The 12,395-nt window shown below is 39.8% G+C and overlaps 1 protein-coding gene and 1 long non-coding RNA gene across 6 annotated transcripts in view; one reads left to right on the top strand and one right to left on the bottom strand.

Moving 5' to 3' along the window:
- Positions 1–12,395, top strand: part of GLIS3 (GLIS family zinc finger 3) — a 550,468-nt gene that overhangs the window by 379,603 nt on the left and 158,470 nt on the right. The window lies entirely within an intron of this gene.
- LOC102470719 (uncharacterized) overlaps positions 193–12,395 on the bottom strand; it is a 19,142-nt gene continuing 6,939 nt past the window's right edge. Inside the window, exons 3-4 of the long non-coding RNA XR_335145.1 lie at positions 11,364–11,525; positions 193–252 (exon numbers count right to left, since the gene is read on the bottom strand). This is a non-coding gene — a long non-coding RNA (uncharacterized LOC102470719). The remainder of the gene's footprint in view (positions 253–11,363; positions 11,526–12,395) is intronic.

The following is a 12,395-nucleotide window of genomic DNA, read 5'->3' on the forward strand; positions in this document are numbered from 1 at the left end:
GATTGGATACGAGCTGATGAGACAGCGACAGAATTATGGTGTTTCACCTACATGGAGCTTAGTTCTCTAAAAAAAAAAAAAAATCACTGATTTACCTTAGCAGTTTTCACTTACCGTCACCTAATTTATCCACGTCCTATTGACAGGTGCAATTTTTTAATGAGGGCTGTGGAAGCAGAGATGTTTTGAATGTCTTGATATTTTTGTGGGGTTTTTATATGATGGTAGATTTTTCCTCATGAATCTATGAGACTTGTCAAGATGGACCACAACCAGTGACAGGAAAAAAAAGAGCCAAACATGTTGATTTGAAAAAGTGCAGGTAAAACTGTTAGGAAGTATTACTGGTTTCTAGTCTATTTTAGCAGGTTTTTTTTTGAAGGGTTAAAAAAGTAAGCACCTATGAGGTGCTTTGAGCTTCTCAAAAAAGAGATGCCACACAAATGCAAAAATAGAATCAAGTACCCAACTCAAGGATCAGGTAGGTACCAGACATGGTATTCCAAAAAGTTAAGTGTACTTCCCTAGGAAGGGTAACTTGATGGCTCTTAATGAATAGAGTTCTTTCTGAAAGAGTTTCTTTTCTGATGACTTAGTATGGTGATTTTTCAGTCTTTGAACATCAAAAACCCTTTTTTGATGAGCATAAACAAAACCTCTGTCTTCTCCACTATTCTTGCGCCTCCTGGACATGTATTTGTTTTGGACGTCACTCGTCCAACTGCCCACTCCCTTTCCTGTTGAGCATCTTGGCTGCTGGCTTAGAACTGGCTTATCTCCATCAGCCAAGATTTTGTAGAGCCGAGCTCACCCAGGTTTGTGTTACAAACATGAAAGGTATTTTTCTGCATTTGAAAATATAAGATTATAGTACTTAGTATTCTTTATCATGCTACACTGCAACACTAGGAAATGCTAATCTTTTCCCACCCAGCTGAGACCCCCTGAGTTAGGTGGCTTCTCTCCCTTCATGCTTCTTCCCCCAAATGCCATGCACCCTCTGCGTGCATCATCACCTTTTCTAATCCCATCACCTTTTGTGCCTTTCTTTCTTTTTTCCTTTTAACTTTAACATTTCTGGTGCTTTTTGATTCCTGAATATCCATCCTTCTCTAGCTGATGACATTAAAGGACACTTTCCCCTACACTAAGACAATGAAATAACTGTATACTTTTGCAGCTGAATTCATTTCTTTTTCAGCTTCACAGACATAGGGAAATGTGTAAATAGAGACCTTAATTCTCCCTCAGCTGCAATCTATAATCTTTAACACATCCTAAGTGGAAAAAACATGTGAACGCTGTTCTTTTAAACTCATACTACTTCCATTGTAACTTTCTCATGTCCTCTCTGCCCTCTGCGTTCTTGAGCAGTTGGTTCTGCTCAAGGCACAAATGGTACTGATTGACTTTTAGGAAGTAGCAGAGGCTGGGACCAGCAAATAGTGTGGTGGTTAAGGTACTGGACTTCTGTATGATCAACTGCAGTTCAAGCCTGAACCTGGTGGCTTGAAACTCACACTGGGTGCTTATGCGTGCATGTGTGTGCCCAAGATCCCAAGAGGAGAATGGAGGAGAAGGGATTGCCACATGGCCATCCCCCCAGGGGGTGATTTCTCACTTTTTCTCTCTCCATCTCTCTCTGTCTTTCTGGCAAAAGCATACTCCCATAACAAAAATCCCCTCCCCCCCAAAAAAAAGAAAGTAGCAGAAGCTACATGTATCTATCTATAGGATAGTTTTCTATTCCAACCCAGTGTCTCACCTGCATTAAAATCAGTAAGAAAAAATTTCGAATAGGACAGAGATTCTTTATGGAACTTATTTTTTTTTAATGTGTGGACAAGATAATCTAGCAGCTTCTGTAACAGAGATATAAGCCTACTCTTAACTGCAACAGAGGTAGGGTCTGCATCTAGAATTATTTCCTAAAGAAGAAAAAAGGTGAACTCAAACAATAATCCCTCCATATATATCAAATTTGTTGATGCAGTAGAAACCATTCATTAATGTATTCAAACCTAGTTCTTGACCTGCTACTGTCACTGTATGTAATTCATAAAATTTCATGTTGGGAAAGAAAAAAAGGTGTAAATCCAGAACTCTTTACTCTGTTTTCATGTATGGTAGGGAAGGTCTTGAAGAGCTTTACACATCTCACTTACAAAACAAAGTAGAAATGAGTGAGAATTTATACCATATGTCCACTTATTTTTTATACTTACAGGAATCAGAAGTGATCTTAGCTCATAAATTGTTGATTTTTATAAGAATTTGTTTTTCTTTAAGGACTCTAATATGGGCCTGTGAGGCTTGACATAGGCTACAATTAAAAACAAACAAACAAACAAACAAACAAAAACAGGGTCGGCAGGTGGCGTGGTGGCTAAGGACGCTGAGTTCCCACATGGCTGACTGCGGGTTCAAGGCCTGGACCTGGTGGCTTGCTTTCTCCCTCTCCCTTTCTCTGTCTCTCTCTCACGCATCAGATTAAATACTATTATTTGGCGGTTACTTCCTGGTTTTGATAGTCTTAATTTTATTATTAGGGCTATTTATTCTCAGATTTAATTTGTTTCTCACTTAAAACTTTTCCAACATTTTTTGTTCTTGTTTTTTATTTGTTTATTTTTGCCAGAGGGCATGTATATTCACCAGAGAGAAACAAAGACACACACACAGAGAGAACTCTCCCATGGGGTGGTCATGCCAAGATCTCTAATCCTCCATTTCTCCATCCTGTCAGAATTTGAGGCACACACACACACACACACTCACACACACACACACACACTTGCCTCCCATGTTTTTCAAGTCACTGGGCCTAGAATTTGAACCACACAGTTAGCCATGGGGGAATCTGTATTTCCTTAACTACTAGCCCTCCCAATAGTTTTCAGTGAAAATGATTCCCTTAGGAAAGCATCATAATAAGGAACAGCCTGACATTAGCATGGTTAGTAAAAACAGGTAAATATTTAAGTAAAAAGAACTTGGCCTTGCCCAAAGAGAGTCTTTTCCTTAATCTTCTGGGAGGTAATTTTTATTCACACCTAATAGGAGTGTTTTTGTTTTGGTTTGAGCCAACCATTCTTGACAGTGTTAAGGTGGAGCCAACTATTCCAGGGAGACCAACTATGTGATTAAGAGGGGAAACTTTGGATCCCATGACGTTCATCAGCCTGGACACTGAGATCAACAACCTGAGCTGTTAATCAGTGGAGCCCTAATAAAAGTTCTGGCTACCAAAGCTCAGGTGATCTTTCCTAGATGGCAATATCACATGTGTGTTATCAGTCATCAGTCCCAGGAAGGTAACACAGCCTGAAGATAATGGACATACTTGCTTTTGGAACCCTTCAAGACTTGACCCTGTGCATCTCTGATTTTGGCTGATTTTAATATGTATGTATCTTTTCTCTGTAATAAACCATGACTATCATATATATCCATATATTATACATATTCATAATTATGAATATAATAGCTTCAGTGAACTCTGTGGATCCTTCTTGTGAATTATTGTACCTAAGGGTGTTTTGGAGTTAGCACCCTCACCCCAGCACTTGCAGGTGGTGTCAGATGGAGTACTGTGCAGTTTGGTAAACTCTTACACGTCACAACAGAAACAAGATTCACTAGAACAACTTTGACTCACTGAAACTTGTGATTTAGGAAGACTCTTTATAATACAAAGATAAAAATCTTTTCTCTAAGTAAAGTCTTGTAAATGATTTTTGAAATAAGTTGAAGAATAGGTGAATACATATGTATTACAAATAGCAGTGAGGTAAAGATATAAGCCAAACACACAGGTAGAATGAGTTTTCTGATTGTACTGTAACCTGAAGACCTAACGCTTTCATGCCTGCATATTTCATGTTAGTGAGCAGGGAAGAGTAGTTCAAGATATCTCATCTGAGTAGCGGCCCCATGGTAATCAGAAATCAGACAAAAAGCCTTTCGGAAACCTCATCTGGAAAGCAGACATACAGTTGAAATGTTCAGCCACAAAACCTAAGGAAGAAGTTCACACTTCCTGTGGGCGCCTGCTCTCTAGGACATCTTATCTGTAACACAAAGCCCCAGGAGCTTGGAAAAGCTAACATGCCCTCCAAAACTGAGCAATGACTACTCCCCTACCCGACCTCATTTAAAGGATTCAGAGGTGACCAATAACCAGAGTATAGAATGAGAGAGGTTTCAAGTTATTTAGACACAAGAATAAAAAATTTAGGTGGTTTGTCACATGCATGGATTTTATCCTAAAGCAGAGAACAGTCTCAAACCTTATTGGAAGAAACAAAAAGGGGAGCTTTATCTGTTTTTGTTTTTCCTATATCAGGCCCTACTCATCAAAGCAGAATTATTTTTGTAAATATCACAGAAATGTATCATTCCATTTAACAACATCCCTCTTATGGCATTCTAATCTAGACATGAAAACAAGTAGAGAGATGTAATGCTAATGCAGTACTGTGTTATATGTCCTAACACATCTTTCTTTTTTTTTTTTTAGTTTTATTTTTAATCAATAAATAGTGATTGCGTATATTTATGGGGTACATCATGATATTTCTGTACATGTATACTCTGTAGAATGATCAAATCTAAGTAATTAACATATCCATTGCTTCAAATACTTATCATTTCTCTGTGGTGAAAACATTTAAAATCCTCTTTTATCTATTTTGAAATGTACAATACATTGTCATTAACTATATTAGTTTGCTGTGCATTAAAAATACCATATGATCCAGGAATCCCAGTACTGGGCATCTACCCAAAGGAATTGAAGTAATTAAAGCAAAGAGGTATCTACATTCTTTTATTCATTGCATCGTTATTCACAATAGCCAAGGTAGTATGGAAACACCTAAGTATGCATCAGTGGATTCATGGATTTTTAAAATGTAAGATAGATTTAAAATGGAACACACACACACACACACACACACACACACATAAATATATTGGGTCATTGGGAAAGTCATGACACATTTTTACATAGAAAAATACGCCATGACTCTCCCAAAGACCTACTACAATGGAACACTGCTATTCAACCCTAATAAAACACAACAGGGGGATGAGCAGTTTGCGTAATGGCTATGTCGCTGAACTCCCATGTAGCCAACCGTGGTTCAAGTCCTAGACCTGGTGGCTTAAACTCATGCCAGGTGCGTGTGCATGTGTGTCCAAGATATCACGGAGAAGGGATTGTGGCATGGCTATCCCCCCTGAAGTGTGATTTCTCACTTTCTTTTTTTATTGGAGAGGGTTTCGCTATAGGGCGCGTGCGCTCGCCAGACAGACAGAGAGAGACATAGAGACAGAAAGTGAGAAATCACCCCCCAGAGGGGATGGTCACACCGCAATCCCTTCTCTTCTGTTCTCCTCTCAGGATCTTGGGTACACACGCGCATGTGCCCGGCATGAGTTTTAAGCCACCGGGTCCAGGATGCGAACCGCGGTCGACTCCAGCGACATAGCCATTACGCTAACTGCTGGTTCCCTCACTTTCTATCTCTCTGTCTCTCTCTGTGTTTCTGGCAAGCGCACACACCCTACAGCAAAAACCTCTCCAAAAAAAAAAAAACACAAAAAAACATACAATAGGACATTCTGTAATTTGCAACAACATGGATGAACTAAAGGACCTTTTGTTATGTGAAATGAGTCAGAGAGACAAATACTGTGTCATCTCACATGTACGTGGGATCTATTTCACCTCTCCAGAAGAAGCCTCTTCTTGTACCACAGACAGCAGGAGTGTGCCTGTTTCTCAGAATTTTCTCAGTAGCAAACAGGTGCTACTCAAAATACTCAATAGTGTACTCAATAGTATTCTCAGTATCCCCAGTACTGCCTCCAGTGGCCACAGCTGAATCTGAAGAAGGGCAAGTTAACTCTTTTTCTTTCAATTCTGGGAGGGCATCAAATGGTCCAGCACTCTGAATTGTAGTAAGATTTCATTGCTGGAGCTGGTCATTGATTAAATACAAGACAATCCTTGGGACCAGCAGTTAGCGTAATGGCTATGTTGCTGGACTCCCACGTAGTGGACCGTGGTTCGAGTCCCGGACCCGGTGGCTTAAACTCACACCGGGCGCGTGTGCGTGCGTGCCCAGGATCCTGAGAGGAGAATGGAGGAGAAGGGATTGCAGCGTGGCCATCCCCACTGGGGGATGATTTCTTGCTTTCTGTCTCTCTGTCTCTCTCTGTCTGGTGAGCAGACGCGCCCTATAGCAAAAACCTCTCCAAAACAAAATATATGTATATATATACAAGACAATCCTTTTCAAAGAACTGTTCTTACAGGCTCAAGTGTAAATACACTAAATAGAGCAGTTAAGAGTGCTGATCAGGTAGTCGTTTGCCTATCATCCACTAGGGGGGTCCTGCAGATGAGGGTATTTTGCTTAGACCCAGGCTCTGCCTCCTGCAGTTGTGGTGCAGCAGAGCCCTTACATATCTGTTGCATTTGTGTCTTCATTGTGTAACGTTCTTTCACTTCCATTTCTCCTTTCTCACAAACCTGCCATTAGTTTCTCCTAATAGCTCTTTAGAATTTTCTCATTTCTGAAGAATGCCATCTGTAGGTATAAGTATTCACTGCATAGAAATCAGATAGTGACTCTTTTTTCTAGGTGGATCAGTCTTACCTTGACCTCGTCTAGACTGCTTTGTGTCAGTGACACCATTAAAACACAAAATAGAGGGGCCAGTAGGTGGCGTGTTAGTTAAGGCTCTGGACTTCCACATGGCTGACAGTGATTCCAGTCCCTGACCTGGCAGCTTGAAAATCACAACAGACACGTGTGTGTGTGTGTGTGTGTGTGTATGTGTGTGTGTGTGCGCGCGCGCGCGCCCAAAATCCCAGGAGGAAAACAGGAGAGGGGATTGCAGCATAGCCATTGCTCCTGGGGGACGGTTTCTCACCTTTTTTTTTTTTTTTTTTTTTCTCTGTCTCTCTCTGGTGAGGGCATATACCCTATGGCAGAAACTTAAACACAAAACAAAAACACAAAATAGAGTTCAGCCTCAGGTCCCACTGCCATCGGTGACATCAGTCTGAATGTGTGTAGTACCTTCATGTGGACAAGGAGTCATCTAAAATGAGCCCCAAATTTACTTTTTTTTTTTTTTTTGGAGAATTTTTTTGCTATAGGGCGCATGCACTCACCAGAAAGACAGAGAGAGACAAAGAGACAGAAAGCGAGAAGTCACACCCCCTCCCCCCCAATGTGGGACGGCCATGCCCCAATTCCTTCTTCTCCATTCTCTTCTCAGGATCTTGGGCACGCACGCACATGCACCTAGCATGAGTTTAAGCCACCGGTCCAGGACTCGAACCGCAGTTGACTACATGTCCAGCGACATAACCATTACACCAACCACTGGTCCCAGCAAAAATTCACTTTACTTTGAGTGGGGTAACATAATTACCTGGCCATGGCTCTATTCTTTTATGCTATGGGAGCCAGAAGGTTCCTTCCTTCCTTCTTTTAAAATTTTCCCCAAAGATCAAGGTCATATAGCAGGGCAAATGCAACCAATTTTGTGTCTTTGAACTCATTATTTGACTTGAGGAATACTCGTCTTCTCATCCTTCTCTCTGCAGTTACCAACCTCTCGTTAGGGTATTTACATGGTAAATGTTATTGAACTGTGTTAACTGGTTTGAAGATCTTGTGCATATGATTGAAGTGATCCCAGTTTCTGCTCCCACAGATCATCCTGCATCTCCATGCTGTAAGACAGGGCTTCTTACCCTCAGCAGTTCTGACATTTTCAGCCAATAGTTTTTTGTTGTCTGGGGCTATTCTGTGCATTGTAGGGTGTTTGGTACATTCCTGGCCTCCACCTACTAGATGGTAGTAGTGTCTCCCCAACTCAGTTGTGCCAACTAAAAATGTCTCCAGACATTGACAAATACTTTCATGGGGGCAAATGCACTCCTGGTTGAGAATCACTGCTCTAGGATGTAACGCTGGTGGTCTCTTCTAAATTATTTTTGAAAAGATGACTATAACAAACTCTCAGGTTGATAAAATAAAAATTTCTTCTTCAAATAATGCATTTGTTTGCCAGAATTGACCAGGAAAAGAAAACAAATGGATTTTATATTTCATGTTCCATAAATTATGAAAGGTTTCTGTCAAAGAAGAATCAAAATTATTTATCTTCTCACAACATAAGGACTTTAAGGTTAAATTGCTGTTGAATTTTCTACCACTAAAAAATCTTGTTTATGACCATTTTAATCCCAAATCTTTACCAGCATCAGTGAAACAGCAAGGGTCTTGTTTATTCTCCTCTTTAGGAAATCTTATGAGCTTAAGCAGAAGGATCTGTGCCAGACATTTTGTGGTTATATGTGTGTACCAGCTCTGAAAACCACCCTTAATAATTGTTTTAAGTTACCTTTTATGCCAGCTTTTTGCAGTTAGGCAGAGACGAAAGCTAAAACTAAATTGCTGACTTCCTGGTTGTGTATGAATGCAGTGCATGTTATTTATTTGGAATACTAAACAACTGTACATTTCTAAATGAAGTATTTTTATCATAAATAGCATTTATCCACCAAGTTACAAGATTTGTCCCCAAACAGGAAATGACAGAATCAATTTAAAGACCCTCGCCTAATTTCTCCCCTGAAAATTTACTCTCAAAATGCCTCTTTTTGAATTTGACTCAATTTCTGGACAGAGGTTCTGGATTGCCTGACTTTCCAGTCGTCAGAAGTAACTTGAAAGCCACCATTTGTGGCTTCTAGAATGAGGCAAGCAAGGAACTCAAAAACAAGGGACCGGAGTTATTTGGGCTAATTCATACACAGCAAGCTGAGTCCTTTATGGTCATCTGTTTGTTGAGAAGAAAAGAGCTCCAGAAGAACCCAAGAGCTATCCTGGGCTTTTAGAAGATTTGGCACAGCTGAAACTACCGTTTGCTCTAAGCAGCAATCACTTGATAGGCCATAGCTCTTGAGCACTCTCCTTTCATGGGATTGATCCTGATTATCTTGTCGATTCTGAGCAAGTGAGCAAAGAGCTGTGTGTCTGGTGTGTGCAAGACCAAAGATGATCTACTTCGGGTGGAAACCTTGGGCATTAATCTTTTCCCAGACCTGTTCTTTGAAGATAATTCCTGCCAGGTCTAGGGAACATAGCACAAGGTCTGCTCACTTTTGAACTTCTGCATATCTAACCCGAATGTGATTCCTAAGCAACCTTTTATGCAAAGAGAGAATAATAGACTGAAAAAGAGATTGATATTTCAGCCTTCTAAGCCTTCACTTTGTGCTGACAAATTAATCGTCTGTTTTACCTTCTTTGAACAGTAAGGCTCATTGTTCAGTTTGCCGGGTCATATGAATTTCATTACACTACACCTTGGTGACAAAGGAAACTTAAGGGTAAAAATGAACCCAGAGATGAGTCAAGGGTTTGACTTCAACTCTGTGACTCAAATGTGGACACGTCACTGGTCCTGACAATGGCTCCTGTGACACAACGGAAAAAATGGCAAGCTGTGTAGATGGAGCGTAACACATTTTTCCAAGGGATGTTTTGTCTGTAGATTCTGTGGAGTCCTATTTACATTTGCTCATTCACTCGTATTTAAATTTTACCCAGACAGCCCAGTCTAAACCCCAAAGGATGGAGTAACTGCCTGAATGTATCACACATAGTTGGCAATTTAGACTTTCTTCCCTGGAATTAAAGACTGACTTTCTTTTAGGAGTAATGATGAAAGGTTCTATTTCTTGATCTATGGTCATTGTATGAGTGTTCCATTTGCAATAATTAGCTGAACTGTACCCGATCATTTGTGTGGCTTTCTGGATATAATACCTAAATTAAAATATTTATTTTAAACAGAATAATGATGCAATCAGCAAGAATAACAAAACTATATAAAAGGAAAAAAAAAAACTTGCCTGTCGGGTGGGTGGGGGACAGAAACACTCACTGTACCTTGGTGGGCTTTCAAGTATCGTTTGGATAGTTTAAGCAAATACCTTCCAAAATATACCTCTAATAACCTTTCTTCTTTCTTTCTTTCTTTCTTCCTTTCTTTCAAGGTAGGGCCTCACTATGGCATGGTCCTCTATGCCTCAGTCTCTCAGCTAGGACTACAGCTATAGGCCTCCATGCCTACTTTTTTTTTAGTTTTAGCTATAGACTGCATGTTCTTACCAGGGGGAGGGAGAGAGAGAAATCACCTTCCAAGGGGGATTGCCATGCTGCGTTTTCTCCTCCATTCTCTTCTTAGGCTCTCAGAGTTTTGGACACACATACACACACACACACACATGCCTAATGGGTCTGGGACTTGAACCAGTCAGTCAGTCAGCCATGTGGGATCCAACCACCTTAACTACCATGCCACCACCACTGGCTGACCCTATTGCCTGTCTTGTTTTTCAAACATGGTCTCATTATGTTCCCCAGGCCAGCCTGAAGCTTGCAACCCTCTTGCCTCTGCCTCTCCAGGTTGCTGAGATTACAGGCATAGGCTACCATGCCCAGCTTTTAGGTTGGACCAGGAATGGATCTTGATACTCCCATGTTATCCTGGCCTGGAGAACAAAACAGCTTAGTGAGCAAAACTTAGGTACTTATTATAGGAAGTTTATCACAAAAATATGTATTTTTCATATATGCATATAGATATCACTTCATTTTGTGATACTGAAAATGTTTTCTCTTTGGGAAAATCCTTTCTTGTTGCTTTTCTGGTAAGTTTTCTGTCTTATTTAATTAGACTACAATGGATATTGAGACAAGTGCTGTCAGACTACATAACTTCACCTCCAGGAGCCTCAGATTTTACACTGTTCCATTCAGTTGCAATAGCTTTGAGAACCAGGAAAGGCTTCATCTTCATTATCATGAGACTCCTGCTACATGACAGACTTGTGTGGTCAAGTCTTCATCTCTTTATACTAGCAGTAGTGGATATGAAATCCAATTTTGAAACTTCTTAAGTTTAACCCAGAGATCTGAAGAATCCATTTAAGATTTTTAGTCTACATGTTTGGAAAAACCATATGAATTTAGATTTATGGTGAGGAGGCAAGGATAAGGTAGTTAATATGAGTTAAGGGAAATGTAATTAAAAATGTTAAAGATAAAATATATGGAGTTTTTCTTTTCAAACAGCAAAACAGTATTCCCTCACAACAATGTACAAAGTTTTTTCTTCACCTCCTGCTCCCCGTCACCCTCCCCCTTCAAATAGAAAGTGTTAAGAGTTAGAGGTGCATCCTTCTGTGCATTCTTTATGGTTACAGAAACATGCAAACATATATACATCTGTGATTTTTTCTTACCAAAATTGGATCATACTATACATACATTTCGTTGCATTGCTTTCCTGTTTAGCCATATGGACATATATGGACTCTTTTCAAGGCCGTTCATGTAGCTCTATCACATTCTTGTTAATAGCTGCATTGCAGTCTGTAGTATTGATGTACTATGATGGAGGATTCTTTTGTGTGTCTTTAATTTCTGCCCCTATAACAAATGAAGCAGTAAGTATGCTGAAATAAATGTACCATACATACATATTTATTCTTATATACTAATATTGATATTTCAGTTAGGACAGAGAATTTTTAAAGAAAAGTAGATTTTAAAATACTATTTTCAGGTACATACAGTAACTGAGAATGAGCTAGCCAGGCATTGGCATCTAGAGATTCTTACTGGACTTCTTTATTAAATGTCCAAAAAGAATTGCACACTCTGCATCAATTGTGTACCTGACTGACCAGTCCTTAAAATGTCTTTTTTTTTCCAGAAAGTTGATGAGAGGTTTTATGAAGTTGGGAAGGGAACAAGGATTAACTGTAAGTGGGCATAGGAACCTGATAGGAGTATTAGAATATCCTAGAACTGGATTATGATGAAAATTGCACATCTTAGTACATCTACTAAAAATTATTGAAATTCACTTTTAAACTGGATGCATTTCATAGTATGTAAATTAGACCTCAGTAAAGTTGTTTAAAAAGGTAAATTTTTAAAGAAGTTCATGTGACATCTTTTTTTATACCATTAATTAGCATTATCTGAGGGGGAAAAATAAGCTCTGCTTCAAAAAAGTCAATTTCAGCCCACCAACACCTGTTTGATTTATTATAGGCTCAGAATTCTTGGAATTTGCTCAATAAATATTTTCTGGATTTAATTAAATAAACATTTTGTTACAACTGATTGCAAGTCATTTCCCAGAGTGGCATTCAAAGGAAGCCATGATCTGGGACCAGCAGTTAGCGTAATGGCTATGTCGCTGGACTCCCATGTAGTCGATCGCCGTTTGAGTCTTGGACCCGGTGGCTTAAACTCACACAGGGTGTGTGTGGGGGCGTGGCCAACATCCTT

The sequence above is a fragment of the Tupaia chinensis genome, unplaced genomic scaffold (genome assembly GCF_000334495.1).
Source record: "Tupaia chinensis unplaced genomic scaffold, TupChi_1.0 Scaffold000354_1, whole genome shotgun sequence".
NCBI lineage: Eukaryota > Metazoa > Chordata > Mammalia > Scandentia > Tupaiidae > Tupaia > Tupaia belangeri.